The following is a 20,123-nucleotide window of genomic DNA, read 5'->3' on the forward strand; positions in this document are numbered from 1 at the left end:
AAAAAACAAATTAAGGTTTTGGAGTGGCCAAGTCAAAGTCTGGACTTAATTCCAATTGAGATGCTGTGGCATGACCTTAAACAGTCCATTCATGCTCGAAAACCCTCCAATCTGGCTGAATTAAAACAATTCTGCAAAGAAGAGTGGGACAAAATTCCTCCACAGCGATGTGAAAGACTCATTGGCAGATATCGCAAACACCTGATTGCAGTTGTTGCTGCCAAGGGTGGGATTTAGTGGGCAATTACTTTTTCATGTGGGGCCAGGCAGACTTGGACAGCTTTTTTCCCTTAATAAATGAAATCATTATTTCAAAACTGCAATTTGTATTTACTTGTATTTATCTTTGTGTAATATTAAAATTTCAAATATTAAAATATTAAAATTTGTTTAATGATCTGAATCTTTTAATATAAATATACAAAAAAATATACAAAAAAAAACTGAAAACAGGAAGGGGACAAAAACCTTTTCACAGCACTGTATGTATGTATATATATATATATAGACAAGTAGACAAGAAAACTGCACTGGTTTACATAATTTTCACACAATATGCACAGAAAATTTAATGAAAAACACTGAGAACACTACAATTGCCATTTGAACTGCAATTTGGTGTGTTAAAAATATCCGACTGCAGTTGTTTATACAACATTTTTTTTATATAATATTTACTCCCAAGTCACAAAACCCCTGGAGGTCAGTGGGTCTTTGTGCGGTTGGCTGCTAGTAGGCATTTCCTTTTAAATACAGAATCATAAACAATTCAATGTCTGGATCATACTGTAATTAATATATTTTTTTTTAATGACAGTAGATACGATGTAGAAAATCACACTGGTTTTGTGCCACACAATATTCACTCAAAAAACACTGAGACAAAAACATTGCAGAACCGTAAATAGTTTTTATTTTGTTTATGTCACCTTATATTGTTTTAAAATCTTCAAAATTCTAAAACTTTCTGTTCTTTTCCATGTTTAATTATTATTATTATTATTATTTATTTTTTTTGTAAAAAAAGTTCTGTATTGTTTATACGATTGGTGTCTCACTTTCATTTTCTCATCTTCAACCTGAGGTTTGTTTTTTTCGGGGGGGGGGGGTGTTGTAACTGCAAATATCAGCAATTGTGACTAAAGAACAGGCAGACTCCATGTCAATTACAGTAAACTACATTTAAACTAAATATAATTTTATTGCTCAGCAAAGCTCTGCAAATCTTATGAGGGCAATTTATCTTGGCATCTTTATGAGAGATAAGTTAAGCTTGTGTGACAGGCTCTTTAAAGTCTGTAAGCAATTCTTTTGAGTCTTCCTCAAAAGTGTTAGTTTGCAAAACTCTTTTCTTCAGAAACAGTAAATCGACTCTAAGATGATGAGGACTCCACATCAAATGACAACATCTAATCAATCTTGACACTCTTACACTCCTACAGAAATACAGTTCATTGGCTCCTCACACTGTGTTTCCTTTGACTTCCTTTAAATACTTAGTTGCAGCAATCATTCAAAGCCCTCAATTAAAATTCTCTAAATAAATGTTGATTTTAGTTGATTATTTTAGCCTTAAAACATCTCACCAATTTTTGCCTGATCATTTGTAAGCAACTGGGATTGATTTGTTGTAGTTCTAAGTTTTTTAGTTTATTATTATTCTTTTTTTTTTCCACATTTCTTCAACTTTAGAACACAAATGCAAATTTTTGTAATATGCTATCACCACTCTTGTCAATCTGGTGAAAATAAGAGTGTTTTATATACATATATATATATATATATATATGTGTGTGTATATATATGTATATATATATATATATATATATATATATATATATATATATATATATATATATAATTGAATTATGGGATTCAATGGTTAGGCCAAAATATTACTGCACAACTAGTCATATCTTTATATATTAGTGGTTAACTAATAGGCCGTTGCAGTTTTTTAATACCTGATGTCAGTATGACATCTAGAGAACAGAATAACTGATATAATGCTGATAATTGTGACCCAGGACCACAAAACCAGTCTTAAGTCGCTGGGGTATATTTATAGCATTAGCCAAAAATACATTGTATGGGTCAAAATTATCGATTTTTATTTTATGCCTAAAATCATTAGGATATTAAGTAAAGATCATGTACCATGAAGATATTTTGTCATTTTATTAGTGTAAATATATCAAAACTTCCTTTTTTATTAGTAATATGCATTGCCAAGAACTTCATTTGGACAACTTTAAAGGTGATTTTGTCAATATTTAGATTTTTTTGCACCCTCAGATTCCAGATTTTCAAAAAGATGTATCTCGGCCGAATATTGCCTGATCCTAACAAACCATACATCAATGAAAAGCTTATTTATTCAGTATTTATACATTACAGATTATGTATAAATCTCAATTTTGGTTTTGTGATCCAGGGTCACAATTAAATAATGTTAACTACTATTTTTTTTATTTTAATTACAGTAATTATTTTAGTAGAGCATCATTCAATTAATTAATTAATTCATTCATTCATTCATTCAGAAAGCATGATATTTCTGGCCTTGCTGCAGTACTATATCCATGTCCTATATCCACATGATAGGCCCATATATCATGATATATGGGCTTATCGTTTGGATATAGTACAATATAGAATAAATATTTTCAGCGCAGAGACAGCAAAAATCTTTCTCACTGACTTTTTGTCAAAGTAGATGTTTTACATATTCAGAATTGCTGAGGACAAACTATCTAATGGCAGTGCTCTTTTTTGACAAATGCATGAGAGAAAGTCCTTTCAAGGTATAAAGACAAGCTATGATAATGTGCCAAACAAGATGAAAGAGCAGGCCTTTAATGCCACTAGATGGCACTTTCCTCACTTCACACAAAGCTTCCTTTTTCTCACACCTCTCTATCTCATGTCATCACTGAGATCACTTTAGGCATGATACAGCCATTACTACTGCATCTCATGCCTGAGAGAGAGAAAGCACTCGACGCCCGAGACGCCAAAATGCATTTCATCTTCTAATCCACATTTGCAGAATGCAGCCTGCGAATCCATTCAGCTAAAAATCTGTAGTGCCGTACCAAACCCTTTCAAGAGCACATAAAAAAGCATGCTACATGAATAAATGATAGTTCGACAAAGCATGTTTCCTCAGAGTGTAACATGAATTTGATGTGGATGCCGAGAGCTGTTTCAGTTATAAAGCAATTATGTTTCTAAGGCATTCTGCATAAATACACTTTACCTTTTCCACTATTTAGTCTTACTGGAACATCTTAAAGGGATATTTCACCCAAAATTTTAATTCTGTCATCATTTATTCACCTTCATGTCATTCCAAACCCATTGGACTTTCATTCGCCTTCAGAACACAAATGAAAAAAGAAAAGAAAAAAAAAACTATCATCACTCAATCCTCAATCCATTGAAAGTCTAAGTAGCAATAAATAATTATTTTCAAGCTCACATCATATATGGAAGCTGTATCACACACGTGGGCATCAACTTGGACATCAAGCAAGTAAGGTTGCGCTTCTGTTTATCATTATGTGTAAGCTCTGTACTCACAGTATGTGCACTGATCAATGTCTATATGTGCATTAAATTTGTTCATTATATAAAGGGACAGAGTCTCTTCAGAGGTAACACAATAGCAATAAGATTATCATAAGGGTTTCTTTTACAATATTTTTGCGAACCTTTTAAAGCCTAAATATGTTGACTACAGTATCTTCCAAATAAGAAAAAAAAAGTTATACAGGCTTGGAACAACATGAAAGTGAATAAATGACAGAATTTTCCTTTATCAGGGGAATAGACGTTCATTAAATAAATACTCTGTCAACTTTTTACTTACCCTCATGCCTTTCCAAATTTGTATGCATTTCTTTAATCAGGATCAATGCACTTTAATCAGGATCAATGCACGCAAAGCTCCGGGTCCTGACAACATTCCTGGGCGTGTACTGAGAGACTGTGCAGTGGAACTCACTGATGTCTTCACAGACATCTTCAACACCTCGCTAAATCAGGCCGTTGTCCCCACATGCTTCAAAGCTACCACCATCATTCCAGTCCCGAAGAAGTCATCTCCATCCTGTTTCAATGACTACCGTCCAATAGCACTCACTCCTATTCTCATGAAGTGCTTTGAACGGCTAGTCATGCACCACATCAAGTCTGTCCTCCCCCCCTCACTTGACCCCTTCCAGTTTGCATATAGGTCCAACCGCTCGACCGATGATGCCATCGCCACTGCCCTCCACCCAGCCCTCACACATCTGGACAAAAAAGACTCATATGTCAGGATGCTGTTCATAGACTTCAGTTCAGCATTCAACACAATCATCCCTCAACAGCTCACTCACAAACTGGCCCAGCTGGGGCTCAACACCTCTCTGTGCAACTGGCTGTTGGACTTCCTGACCGGGAGACCTCAAGCAGCACGGGTTGGCAGTAACACATCCAGCACCATCACACTGAACACTGGGGCCCCCCAAGGATGTGTGCTGAGCCCCCTCCTCTTCACTCTGCTGACCCACGACTGCACACCGTCACACAACTCTAACCTGATCATTAAGTTTGCGGATGACACAACTGTGGTGGGTCTCATCAGCAACAGAGATGAGACAAACTACAGGAGCGAGGTGAGCCGCCTGGCCGGGTGGTGCAGTGACAACAATCTCTCTCTGAATGTGGAGAAGACGAAGGAGATTGTTGTTGACTTCAGGAGAGTACACACTCAGCATGCCCCTCTGACCATCAACGGTGCGACTGTGGAGAGAGTGAGCAGCACCAAGTTCCTGGGTGTGCACATCACAGAGGACCTCTCCTGGACTAACAACACTGTAGCACTGGCCAAGAAAGCACAGCAGCGTCTCTACTTCCTCCGCAAACTCAGAAGAGCCAGAGCCCCGACCCCCATCATGTGCACCTTCTACAGAGGCACCATCGAGAGCATCCTAACCAGCTGCATCACTGTGTGGTATGGCGCTTGCAACGCATCCTGCCGCAAGTCACTTCAGCGAATAGTGAGAGCAGCTGAGAAGATCATTGGTGTCTCTCTCCCCTCCGTCCAGGACATCTACAGCACCCGTCTCACCCGCAAAGCCCTCCGCATTGCAGGTGATCCCACCCACCCGACACACAGCTTCTTCAGTCTGCTGCCATCAGGGAGGAGACTGCGGAGTCTCCAGGCGAGGAGCAGCAGACTGAAGGACAGCTTCATACATCAGGCTGTCAGGAAGCTGAACTCCCTCCCGTCCCTGCCCCCCCTCCCCTCTTTTTACCCCATACAACAATGAACTCTGACACTATGAGACACCCCCCCCCCCCCCCCCCCACGGCTCCCCACACCCCCAGGACCAGCCACCTACTTACAAACTGTGACCAGCACCTCTCACTTGTGCAGCATTGGACTGATCACTACCTCATCCAGCATAGACTGCAAACTACCTCCTCGGATAGTCTCATAAAAAGACTGTTCTCCTGTCAATTTAACAGACTGACAAGCTCTTTTTGCACTACACACATATCTGCACAGTTTTTGTTTTATTTAACTGGTTTGCACTCCATCTATTCTGCCATGTGCCTTATGTCACTTTATCTATCTTTTTTTTTTTTACTAAGTTTTTTTTTTTCTTTTTAATTTTTCTACAATGTTCTCAGATTAATAAGCTCTTTTTGCACTACAATATATCTGCACAGTTTTGTTTTTATTTAACTGGTTTGCACTATCTGCCATGCGCCTTATGCCACTTTATCTATTTCTTTATTTTTTTCTACAATGTCCTTACTTGTATAGCTATAGAGTTGTATGTACATATGTTTAAACCGTATTATCTGTATTTGAACGTGTTTAATGTTAACTGTTTACATCAAGGGTCTGAGAGTAACGCAATTTCAATTCTCTGTATGTATGTGCTGTACATGTGGAAGAATTGACAATAAAGCAGACTTGACTTGACTTGACTTAATCTGTGATTCACAAAACAGGAAGTTGCACTTTATTTTACAGTACGTCTGCTTATGTGTTCTTACATTGTACAAAAAGTAATGGTATTATAAAGTAACATCAGAGTTCAAGGTTAGTACCTAGTTATTACCCAGTTATTGTAATCATGATAATAAGTACATATACGATGCACATGTGAAACTGTAAAATAAAGTGCTACTGAAAAGAAAAATTAAATTGAATGTTTTTTGAACTATGAAAAATGTTGGGATTTGTTCATACAGTGAAAATTAACGGGGTACAAAACAAAACTGACTGTCAATTCTTGTACAAAAACAGAATAAAAAAAATCAAACAGGTTTGGAGAGACAGCAAACAGCAGATTTTCCATTCTTGGGCAAACTGTCCCTTTAAGGCCGCTAGACCTTTACAGTAACCTTTTTCACATCAACATGTTCTCCAAGTTTTAGACGGTGAGTTGAGTTGTTAAAGTACGTGTGCCAAAGAAGTTACCTGGCCCTTTAAGGATTACATAGGATTATGGTGTGAATGGCTTAAGTCTGTCTACTTTGCCTCTTAGTGTTTGTACTCAAGTCTCAGCATGCACCAACAATACTGTCTGTATACAAGTGTAGACCTTATAAAATCGCCAATTAATGCATTCAATTGAGTTAATTTATATTGTAAGCCAAAGAAATGTCTGATATACAACTTTGCACCTAAATTACTAATAAAAAGCAATGGCAGATGGTCAGACATCCCTATTTAGAGGTGAGTGGCCTCAGGTTTAAACCGTTGTTGTGCTTACAGCCTAAGACAAGGTGTTCTCTTTAGCTTTAAACCACCCCATTGTCCCGAGATTACAGCATGTATCAGCATACTTGCCTATAAATTTACATATATTTGCTATATGAAAGCTGAAGTTGAAACCGATTCCTTTCTCTCACAAAAATAGCATCTTGTGTGTATGAATACGGTGCTGCTGGCAAAAAAAAATCCAACTTTGATTTTTCTGATAAAAATTTGTGATGGCATTTTAAAATGTGATTATTTTAGTGATTATATATAGATATTACTGTTAAAAAATTAAATATTTAAAACATATTTAAATTGTTTAAAATATTTACTAAATAATAAATATTACTATTATTAAAATTATTTAAAAATAATATAATAATTTTATTGTAAAATTAAATTTCTTCATTTTCAAACTTTAAACCATCAAGCTTCTATTTTGGTGGAAAACAACAGGGAGACCATAAAGCTTCTCTTTTGTTGACAACAGCCGGTTTATAAGTACTTCTCATTACAAGTTTGAAAAGATGGTTAGTGCATGTTGACTTCCCAAATGATGAATGTTATAATCAATCCAAACTCACAGCACATGCAGGGATGAGTTTGTGCGGAGCATCATTTAATGTGAACTGAGCTGCTCTGAAAAGAAGAAGGTGCTGCACTTCACTCTGAAACACACAGCGATTTGATAATTGCACTAAACCATATCTGATTTCGGTTTTATTTTATATAATCACTCAGCTCTACGTTAAGGCGATGTGTGTAATTTTTTATGTTAAAATCACAGCATAATTTATAAAGACAGTTATAAGTAAACCATCAGAACACTCATTCTCAGAAAAGTGTAAACATTGTGTTGCGCTTTTAAAATATTGCTTAGTCCAGCACAGCAACAGTGGCTCAACCAATGGCATGGTAGTTGGGGCAGGGCTAACTGTTTGACCAATCAATAGCAAATGGAAGGTCTTTTTCAGGAAAACTTCCATGCAAACAGTCATTATTTTTGCAATTCTGCTTGATCTTGAAATTACACATTCACCTTCAAATGCCTCTTTCATCTTGGCTTCCCTAAAAATGTATGCTTATTTCCCTTTCTGAAAGCTCTCCGTTCCAATGAAATCACAATATAAATACAGTCAAATATACCTCAGATACCAGTATACATCTACTGACAAACAAGATGCAATATTAATGTTTATTTACAAATTTCGCTTGACTAAAAAAAATATTGGAATTCATAACCTCTTGCACTTAAGGCAAGAAATATTGATCAGTCACATCAGCTCATGCTCAGGTAGGGGGCTGATCCCCCCTAAAACTGAAATGCTACAACCTCCCTGTTTCACTCAATCACGTCACTGGCTAAGAAGTCAGAGAGCATTTGATGGTCACACTGAGATGAATCTTCCTGAATAAATCTGGATTTTGTCTGGAATGAAAAGGGAAAAGTAGGCCTGAACAGATTACACAATCTTTTCCACATTTTTTTTCTTTTTACCACAGAATTCTATGGAATGCATAAATATACCTCTACAAGCATTATCAAATTAACCAAAATATTAATTAGGTGAACATCAAACTTTGGAATGACGTTAAATTCTGAGCTTTTTGTGGAATCCAGCAGGCACAGATTCCATACAGACCTTGACAAGAGGACACAGATGAGAGCTCAGTGTCTATGGAAGAGCTCCATGTGCTCATCAGCATCGGCAGTGAGAGAAGTCACACTCGCTGTAATGAACATGTGACAGCTGCCTCTCGGCCTCACATTTATTTTCTTCATCATTACTTCTCTCGGCCCGAGTGAGCCTCTATTAACAAGCAAGCTCTAAGTACTCTAATTATTAATATAGCAGAAGCAGCCATTTGACACTTACATGCGGATGATCACCATCTCATAAGATCTTTGTTCTTGCAGATGTAAGGGGCAGAACAATATGTAGCGCTCACAAATAATGTCACAGTGCAAGCTGGGCATTAGCGCTTATTTTATTGTATATTGCTGTATAGTTGTATATTGTACAGTTATGCTCATAAGTTTAACATTTTTAAGTTTAGTCTTGGATAAACTGAATCCTTCAAAACAACTTGAATACGGCACTAGAAATTATTGATAACAGAATGAATTAGGCAAATGCATTCAAAAAATATGATGCCATTGTCATATTTAGTTAATGTAATTGATTAAATACAATAAAATCAACACATTAATTCCATAAATTCAACATTCTATAAATGTAAAGTAAAAAAAAATTCACAAATGTACAAGTGCAAATGCCCATTATGTATAAATACAATCATGTAAGAAATCACTTTGAGGCCCTGTTTACACTATTGCGCATTTGTTATAAAACAGTGTTTTAAAATGAAAACGATCCTCGTCTACACTGGCGTTTTCATTGCTTTTCAGAAACAATCACCATCCACACTACGCAACCGAAAATGTCACATGACCATTCATTCACACTGGGATGGCACGTAAAAGTGTAAACAGGAAGTTGGTTGCTAATCACTGGCAGGTATAACAATGAGCATGATGTAATTGTTTACACTGTCATCAAGGATATGCAGAACTAATTTGGGCAGACACGCCATCATTTTCAAAAATCTCAGTTTTGGTCCGTTTACACTAAAATGCAACCCCAGAGTTTGTAAACTAAAGCGGGGTCTGCAGTGTTTTTTTTTTGTTTTTGTTTTTTAAAGTCTCTGTTTTCAAGGATCAAAAAAGGCAGAGAAGTGTAAAAGACATAAATGTAGCAAAAATGATGCATTTTAAAACAAACACGCACTAGTGTAAACGTAGTCTGAATCATCCTATTTAGGCATGTCAGATTTACCCATGGTTGTTAATACTGTATGTTCCTCCTGAATGGCTGTTTGAAGCCTTTAAAGCTAGTTGTGTACGAGTCCCTGGTTTGTAACTTAACAAGTAAAAAAATCTTAATACTTTTAACTTACATCAAGGAAACAGTGAACCCGGATTAATACATACATATCTTCTTTATGAGATTGCCCCACAGGGGTTCCTCAGGGGTCAACCCTAGGGCCATTACTCTTTAGTTTGTATTTGAATTATCTTCCAGATGTTTGTACTGATGTACATATTCAAATGTACGCAGATGACACTGTGATTTATGTACATGACAAAACAAAAGAAAAGGTGACACAAAAATTATCTATTGCAATGACAAATATTTTAGATTGGTTTAGTCAGTGCTGCTTAACGTTAAATGTTCGTAAAAGTGCATGTATGTATTTTAAAATTGAAAAGAAGGAGGAGGTCCAACCAGCTATATTAGTTAATGGTGAAAAATTACAAAGTGTACCAGATTTTAAATATCTTGGAGTTATTTTAGATTCTCATTTAACATTTGAAAAGCATGTTCGAAAAATTGTCTGTGTAGTGTCACCTCAACTTTTATTTTAATTTTAAATTTATACTGAGTCAACTTTCAATAGAAGCTTCAAGAGTTTTTTTTTTTTTTTTTTTAATTCTTTGATCTTTTGTAATTTCTCTTATTGTATTACTTCATGGTCGCAAGCAGGAAATCTACTCTTAGACCTTTATATACGTTGTATAAATGTGCTCTAAACGTATTCGATAGGAAACCTTGCAGGTATCATCATTGTTTGATTATTGATATTCATAATTTTTATCTGTTAAATTTTGGAGGGATTTTACTGTAAATGGTATTATACTGATGTTTTTTTGTCACATAATTTGTTTTGTATTTTCCTGCCCAGGGAGAGCAAATGAAATTTAGCTCTGTAGCTAATTCTGGGGCAGTTTTCTGACTGTCTATTGTCCCTGTCGAATAATGAATAATAAAAAAAGGGGTATTTAAAAGTATAAGCTCAACTGTAGGCAGTGTTTTCATACAGTTCATGGGGCTGTCTACTCGGCCATGTCATGCCTCCAGCTCTTCCGCCGGCGCATTGTTCATTTGGACCATTTGGAAATGGCTGTTGCTGGGGAACTGGCCCACGTGAAAGCTCTGGGTCTAAAATGGATGACTTCCCTCTCTGCAAAGTGTGTTATTAATTCCTGAATGCAGTGCAGTAGGATATAAATAACAGCTTTGCTTTGTGATCAACTCCAAATTATAGCCATTTCAGAGAGGCCTTTGTTAAACCAAAAAAATGCTGATCTCAGATCTACTACAGTAATCCATTCAAATAAGTCTGAGGATCAAGTCATTAAACATTCAACAGTAAAGTGTGCTGGAATCACGGCTACAGGAACGGTTCAACATCTATATCGTGGCTGTTTTTCCCACACAGGGAGAAATACAAGAAGAAATACTTAGAAATTCTTTTAGATAATATGTTTAAACATATGTGGACTTCTTGGTCTGTTTTGATGGAGATGTTGTTGGCATTTTTGGTTGTTTTTGAAAAAGAAAAATTATAGTCTGCAAGATCCATTAATGGTCAGCACTGCTTGTTGATAAAATGTTCCTCCTTCCTTTCTCTCTGACAGGTGAAAAGGATTGATCTCTAAGTCACTAAGTAAAAGATAAATGAATTTATGTCATGAAGGCACCTCAATTAAATCAGAAGGTCATGGCTATGCCTCAGTGCCCTCTGTAAATACTCATTCATGTGTGGTACACTCACGTGTGCTCACAGACAGTTGGTGTCAGAAGCATGTGAAACTGGGCATTCTCTCTCACACTATACACTTCATAATAATGGTTCCACTAAGAAACTTTAACACTAGAATTACCAAAGCAGTCATTTTGACAGTTTTTTAATTTTGCAATGTAATAAGTTTGTTGAGTTAAAAGCCATATAACTATAATATCCTGACATTTCATAAATGTGTGTATATTTTATTTTAACATTGTTCGACTTTTTCTAGTTGTTTTTATATTCTATTGCTAAGCTAAAATACCCATTCATTAAAAAAAGGCAGGTGGACAACTCCAATTCGAAAACTGCTGCCATTCAATCTGCCACAGTTCCAGATATGTTAGGCTGAAGGAAGGAAGGCTATAGCCTGGCTGTTATCAATAATAGCCTACTTCAATGTTATGACAAAATAGCTATTATTATTATTATGTGTAATGCAATAGCAAATGCATGTAGGCTATTTTAGACTGAAATTGTGATATAATAAACTGATAGTAAAATAAACTTTTTTTTTTTTTTTGCCGACAGTGACAATATTTATTATTACGTTATGCTGTCATAACAGATCCATTTATTAATGGATTATGATTCCACTGGTGGCTGCATAGAACTGTTTTTGATTTGTGTGATCCAAACATTTCCACATCCAACAAAAGTTCAAATGTATTGAAAAAAAGATTTACAGTGGTGTGAAAAAGTGTTAGCCCCCTGCCTGATTTTTTATTTTATTGCATGTTTGTTACACTTTAATGTTTCAGATCATCAAACTAATTTAAATATTAATCAAAGATCACACAAGTAAACAACATGCAGTTTTTAAATGAAGTTTTTTATTATGAAGGGGGAAAAAACCCCCAAACCCACATGGCCCTGTGTGAAAAAGTGCTTGCCCCCTAAACCTAATAACTGGTTGGGCCACTCTTAGCAGCAACAACTGCAATCAAGCGTTTGCGATAACTTGCAATGAGTCTGTTACAGAGCTGTGGAGGAATTTTGGCCCACTCATCTTGCCAGAATTGTTGTAATTCAGCCACATTGGAGGGTTTTCGAGCATGAACCGCCTTTTTTTTTTTACTTTTTATTTTTTTATTTCTTATAACACAACTTAGAAATACAAGAAAAACATTACAAAAAAATAAAAAAATAAAAAATAAAATAAAAAAGGGAACATACAGGTCACCAGAGGCATTACATACAGTTCTTACATCCTTCTTATACAGTTATTTTTATAATATAATATGGGTTACTTTTCCTATAGTACCCCCCCCCAATGCACATACAATAGGAGGTATAATAGTTAAAAAAAAAAATTCAATAAGGGTAAATTGAAGTCTGTAAGTTTCAGTCCAATCAGTGTATTTCCATTAAGTAAATACTTCACATATATGAAGAAAAAAAAAAAGGGGGGGGGGGGGCATTCACTGTACAACACTTAACATCTAATTATGTATTATCTATTTTCATGTGTATTAACCATTTTGACCAGTTCTTATAAAATGTATCCATACTTAGTCTTAGAGAAAAGGTCATTTTCTCCATATCAAACATATCCCTTACAATTGTTATCCAGTCCTCTTTTGTTGGTGGATTCTCATTCAGCCATTTCTTGGTTATTGCTTTTTTACTAGTAACCAATAACAACCTGAGAAGGTACTTGTCTTGAGCATTAAAATCAGTTGGTATGTTTCCTAAATATATAGCACCAAAGCTATGATCAATCTCAAAACCCAGTGTTGATTCTATTTCAGTGATTACCATTAACCAGTATGATTGGATTGCCGTACAGTTCCAGAATATATGAATATAATCCGCCATTGAGTTGTTACATCGTCTCCAGCAAAGTGCAGATTCCGGATTACCATTCTGTAAATATTTTCTTTTTGGAGTAATAAAGAATCTAATAACGTTTTTCCATGAGAATTCTCTCCACTGACCAGAACTGGAGGTTGCATGTTGTGACCTACATATGTTTAACCAATCTTCTTCCGTTAGAATTATGTGCGCCTCCTTCTCCCATTTTTCTTTAACATATAAAGTAGAATGAGACTTAGAGGACTGTATACATGAATATATTTTGACACCAGTTTCTTGTGAATACCACCTTTATATGCATCAGCAAAAATGTTTATGCGATTCAATTCAGTTGCCTCATTAATAATATTTTTATTAAAGTGATTTCTAAGCTGTAAATATCTATAGAAGTCGGGTTTCTCTAAATTATAGGTATCAATAAGATGTTGGAAGCTTTCTAAACCAATGTTGGATGATACTGTACAATATGATGTGATACCATTCCATATCCATTGTTTAAACCGCACATCCATCTGTGCAGGTTTGAAGTCTCTATCAAATGCCACCCATCTTAGCAGCCGTGCTTGTTTTTCCAGTCTCAGAGTTTTGCATTCTTTGAACCAAATATTAAGAGGAACTAATGTCCAATTGCTTAGTTTGTTAGAGTACATAATCTTAGTAGTTCTGTCCCCTAATAAAGAAGGGAGAGGAAAGTCTAGCTGGTTGAATTCTACTTCTTTCCATTTTGCATCATAGTCATCAATACACCAGCAAACTAGATATTTTAATTGTGCTGCTTTATAATAATCCTCCAAACAAGGAAGAGACAGTCCTCCTCTCTCCATTGGTAATTGTAGTGTTTTGAGTCTTACCCTGGGTTTATGATTTTTCCATATAAATCTTGAGATCATTCGATTCCAGTCATTAAATTGTTTTTTTGGTATCTCTACAGGTAGTGATTGAAAGAAAAATAATAACCGTGGTAAAACATTCATCCTTATCATTTCTATTCGATTATGCAAACTAAAAGTTAGAGGTGTCCAATTATCCAAGTCTGCTTTCAGTTCCTTCGTAATAGATCCATAATTAGAAATATAAATTTTAGTTAAATTCTTTGGTATAGTAACCCCCAGGTATTTAATACTATTTGTTTTCCATTTAAAATTATAATTTTTAAGGATATTTTCCTGAGGTGAATAATTAAAAGAGAGGGTTTGGGTTTTGTGTAAATTCATTTTATATCCAGAGTACCAACCAAACAAGACATGAGTTTGGGTAAACTGGAATCTGGCTCAGAAATAGTCATAAGAATGTCATCCACATACAGGCATATTTTGTGTTCGGATTCTTTCATTGGAATTCCTAGAATTTCTGTATCTTCTCTAATTGCCTGAGCTAATGGCTCTATGAATAGTGCAAAAAGTGTAGGACTCAAGGGGCATCCCTGACGACATCCCCGCTCCAGTGTAATTGAGTTAGAAACATTACCATTTATTTTAATCTTGGCTGTTGGTAAATTATATAGTGGTTTATTGCTTCTTATAACTTCTTCATTAAAGCCAAAACGTTGCAGTACTAAATACAAAAACTCCCATCGCACCGAGTCAAAAGCTTTTTCCGCATCCAGGCTAATTGCCAAGGATTTGGAAGTATTTTTGCTCATGGTCTCGAACAAAAATAGTGCACGTCTCACATTATCATGCGTCTGCCTACTTTTAACAAATCCAGTTTGGTCAGTATCAATCAAATCAGGAATTATATTTTCTAATCTTTTAGCTATTATTGAAGTATATATTCTATAATCTATATTTAACACTGAGATAGGTCTGTATGCGCCGCATTCTGTCTTATCTTTTCCAGCCTTTGGTATTACAGATACAATCGCTTGTTTCCAGGACATTGGGGTCCCCCCTTAAGAACATGGTTAAAACATTTTAGGAGCATAGGTTTCAATAATTCCCTAAATATTTTATACCACTCTGCTGGATATCCATCCCCTCCCGGTACTTTGTTTGTTTTTAGATTTGATATTGCACTATCTATTTCTGATTCTGTGATTTCTTGTGGTACCAATTTGTTTTGTTTTGTTTCATTCCTACCGATGGTAAATCTAGAGAATCCAAAAAACTTTTTATAATTAAGGGGTTAGCTGCTTCCGGTTGGGAGTATAATTTCTTGTAATATTTTTCAAAAGACTGTGATATTTCTTCTGATTTATAACACATTACATTGGTTTCAGGGTCTCTGATTTTATAAATGGACCTCTCCATTTGTTGTTTACGGAGTTTCCAAGCTAACATTTTTTTAGCTCTGGGTCCGTTTTCATAGTAATTCTGAATGTATTTGAGTTTAATCTCCACTTGTTTGTCAAGTATCTTATTTATTTGTTGTTTTATCACTTTTATTTCATCTAAAAATGTAGGCTCATTTAATTCAATATGTTTTTGTTCCAATGTCTTTAGTGTATTTGTTAAATCAGCCAGTAACTTATGTTTTTCTTTCTTTTTTCTTGAGGACCACTTTAGGAGCTTTCCTCTCAGTACCGCTTTAGCCGCATCCCATATTACACACGGTGACATGTCCTCATTATTATTAAAGTCAATGTAATCCTTAATTTCTTTTTTAATATATTCTTCACATTGGTGATCATTTAGAAGACTTGTATTTAATCTCCAAACAGTATTCTTAGATTGAACATCAAGGTGAAGTCTCAAGTACACTCCTGCATGATCGGAAACATCTTTAGCTCCTATTTCACAATCTATAATCCTGTGCCTCTCTGAATGAAACATAAAAAAATAGTCAACCCTAGAATAGACCATGTGGGGATGGGAGAAGAAGGTGAATTTTCTTGCAGATGGGTGGAGCTCCCTCCATATGTCAAACATGCCTGCTGCTTTAAGCATTTTCCTAACATACAGCGTTTCAGAATTAATCTTTTTTGTTGGATTTGAAGAGTCTAGGGTAGGATACAACTGTACATTCCAGTCCCCAGCACAAATAAGAATACCTGATACTTCTGAAGCTATTAAATCAAATAATTTCTTAATAAATATTTTATCCTGTCCTGGTGGTCTATAAACAGTAAACAATGTTACTTCCCTAGAATCAAGGATCCCTTTTACCAAAATGTAACGTCCCTCTTTATCAGCAATTTGACTGGAAGCCTGAAAATTCACCTTATTTGAAATTAATATTGCAACTCCTCTAGTATGTCCCTTAGCATAGGATGAATAAAAGGTATTTCTAAATCCTAACCTTTTCAGTTTCTCATGTTCAGTTTGTATCAGATGGGTTTCTTGCCAAAGAATTATATGCTGGTTCTCTCGTTTCATCTTTGCTATGAGTTTACCTCGTTTGATAGGATTTTGTAACCCGTTAACATTGTAAGCCCTGATTGACCTTAACATACATTTAACACAACTTCGAAAAATATAAAATGTGCAACCAAAAAAAACTGTAGCTTCCATGATCAAAGTTTCTTCTTAAGTAACTTCTGTTTGGAAAGGAAAATCTTCGATTAACGAAGGGCCTCCCCAGTGCAATCCGATATTATAAATCGGTGCACTTAGTAGAATAATTCTTCCTAGAACGTCTTGATGAAGCTTTCAATAAATTCCTGTATGTTGTCCCCTTCAGCCTCCTTCGGAATTCCATACAGTCTTATATTGTTTCGTCGAGATCTTGCTTCGAGATCTGTCAGTTTTGCATTTTTTGCTGGATGTCAAGGGTTTGACACAGCACTTCTTTAGCTTCGGTGTTCCATTCTTCCAAATCCGTCACTCTCTGTTCGACCTCATCCATTCTACCCATTGTGTCCTTCAAATCTGTGGCGATTTCGTTCAGTTTCAGGTTGATATCTGTTCTGAAATTTGCCAAATCAGTTTTCAAGTCTCTGGAAAGAATCTCATGGAAATTGTTTAACTCTGTTTTTACGTCCGATCGGATAGCCTTAATTTCAGCGTATATGGCGCAGATACTATTTTGAAAGGTATCCTCGGCTTCGTGCTCGCCAGCGTTGTCTTCATTTTCCGCTGTTTGTTTACAATTTTTCTCGGGTTTTTGAGATGCTTTGCTTCTAGCCTTTCGTTGTTTCTCCCCTTCCATGTTTACTAGATAATTTCAAAGAATATAATAAATTGAATTCGGGGAGGATAACACGTTTGTCTGAGAGCTCTCACTCTAAGCTGCCACTCGCGCCGACGCCATACCGGAAGTCCATGAACCGCCTTTTTAAGGTCATGCCACAGCATCTCAATAGGATTCAGGTCAGGACTTTGACTAGGCCACTCCAAAGTCTTCATTTTGTTTTTCTTCAGCCATTCAGAGGTGGATTTGCTGGTGTGTTTTGGATCATTTTCCTGCTGCAGAACGCAAGTTCGCTTCAGCTTGAGGTCACGAACAGATGGCCGGACATTGTCCTTCAGGATTTTTTGGTAGACAGCTGAATTCATGGTTCCATTTATCACAGCAAGTCTTCGAGGTCCTGAAGCAGCAAAACAACCCCAGACCATCACACTACCACCACCATATTTTACTGTTGGTATGATGTTCTTTTTCTGAAATGCTGTGTTACTTTTATGCCAGATGTAATGGGACACACACCTTCCAAAAAGTTCAACTTTTGTCTCGTCAGTCCACAGAGTATTTTCCCAAAAGTCTTGGCAATGATCAAGATGTTTTCTGGCAAAACTGAGACGAGCCTTTATGTTCTTTTTGCTCCGCAGCGGTTTTCGTCTTGGAACTCTGCCATGCAGGCCATTTTTGTCCAGTCTCTTTGGTGGAGTCACGAACACTGACTTTAACTGAGGCAAGTGAGGCCTGCAGTTCTTTAGATGTTGTTGTAGGGTCTTTTGTGACCTCTTGGATGAGTCGACGTTGCACTCTTGGGGTAATTTTGGTCGGCTGGCCGGCCACTCCTGGGAAGGTTCACCACTGTTCCATGTTTTCGCCATTTGTGGATAATGGCTCTCACTGTGGTTCACTGGAGTCCCAAAGCTTTAGAAATGGCTTTATAACCTTTTCCAGACTGATAGATCTCAATTACTTTCTTTCTCATTTGTTCCTGAATTTCTTTGGATCTCAACATGATGTGTAGCTTTTGATGATCTTTTGGTCTACTTCACTTTGTCAGGCAGGTCCTATTTAAGTTATTTCTTGATTGCGAACAGGTGTGGCAGTAATCAGGCCTGAGTGTGGCTAGAGAAACTGAACTCAGGTGTGATAAACCATAGTTATGTTTTAATGGGGGGGGCACTTTTTTCACACAGGGCCATGTGGGTTTGGATTTTGTTTTCCCTTCATAAAAAAACCCTTCATTTAAAAACTGCATTTTGTGTTTACTTGTGTTATCTTTGATTAATATTTAAATTTGTTTGATGATCTGAAACATTAAAGTGTGACAATCATGCAAAAAAAAAAAAAAAAAAAAATCAGGAAGGGGGCCAACACTTTTTCACACCACTGTATGTGATCATTTTCAAAATTCACAATGTTTTATCTACTAAAACATTCAGCTTTAGTTATTTTTTTCTTTCTTTTTTTTTTTTTTTTTTTTACTTTTCTGTATTTATAAATTACTTTTCAAATACAACATTTTCACTACTGTGAAAAATCTTTGCTCTCCCACTTGCTGAACACAATTATATATTACAAAAAATATTTTTTACGCTGTTGACGTCATAAAATATGACAACAGACATTCAAAGCTTCATTGTAAAACCTCAAGAGAAATCTTCAAATGTAAATATGACATGACAAAATGGCATCCAGTTCAGACAGAACAGTATGAACGGTCAGAATGACCGCTATGGCCAATATAGAATTCTGGTGTTCCATGGAACCATTCCATTGCACAAAAGTTTTTTTGGAGCTGAAAAGGCTTTTTAGAAATGTTCTTCACACTCAAGGAAAATGGTTATTTTAAGAACTGATCACTGAATGACTTCAATGCATTCTTCTATGCTCTCAAAACCCCTTTTGGACCCTTAATTTTTACAAAAGTGTAGCATGAGGAAAAACAAAACTTTGACATTATATGCATTAACTAGCCTATTTATCTTATCGGTCTTGTTTAACAGCCACATTACAGTGAATAATTACAGAAAAAAATTCTTTCAAACTAAAAATTCCCCAGTTGTCTTATTAAATAAAATTTAGTATATTTTAAAATATAACACACACACACACAGAGAGAGAGAGAGAAAGAGAGAGGGATCAGATTTCATTTCCAAACTTTCCTTTTGCCATTAATTGTAATAATCCAGTGAGATTTTTGGCTCTAGAAGGTGTCTGACAGCAGCCAGTGCTCCATAATGTTTACCATACTGTTATGTTAAAGTTCTGGCAACCACAGTGGCGTGTATATTATAAAATTAAAAAGCAAACAAACACATTAGAGTTCACCTTCCATCGCAGGGGGCCATTGGGAGACTTGTTTCAAATACGCTGTCTGCAGTAGAGGAAGTTGAAATTGCATGCGAGCTGATAATCTATCACGTCTGCCGCTGGTTTTGGAGATGCAATTGGCTTTTATTAATCTTCTCTGCTTTCAGCTAGTATTGCAGTGAGTTTTCTAAATGTAAGTCATTAGAGATGAACAATTGATTTAAGCTGATGCAGCATGTTGTACCTCTTTTTCATGCCCCATATAGATGAAATGATTGTATGGCAGAGCTAATAGCCATGGCTGTGGGAGGGATGCCTCTTCTCAGCTGGAAATAAAAATGATGACATTTAGGAAATGCGACCGACTGATTCGTTGAGAAGAATAACATTAGCGGCGCAGCAGAAATATATTTACCTATTCCGGAGGAGATGTTAGGCTTCAGGGGTTTTAAAAAGTCACACAACACGCAAACACTGATGAACTCTTTATGTTCCATGTAGCTCCACACCAAAAAACAGTGTTTTGCATAGAAAGCAGAATGATGTGATG

General features: G+C 36.1%; 1 protein-coding gene across 2 annotated transcripts in view; it reads right to left on the bottom strand.

Moving 5' to 3' along the window:
• LOC306844800 (protein ELFN1-like) overlaps window positions 1-20,123 on the bottom strand; it is a 131,411-nt gene that overhangs the window by 48,423 nt on the left and 62,865 nt on the right. The gene's annotated exons all lie outside the window — the stretch shown is intronic.

Source organism: Barbus barbus (genome assembly GCF_936440315.1).
Source record: "Barbus barbus genome assembly, chromosome: 3".
Lineage (NCBI taxonomy): Eukaryota > Metazoa > Chordata > Actinopteri > Cypriniformes > Cyprinidae > Barbus > Barbus barbus.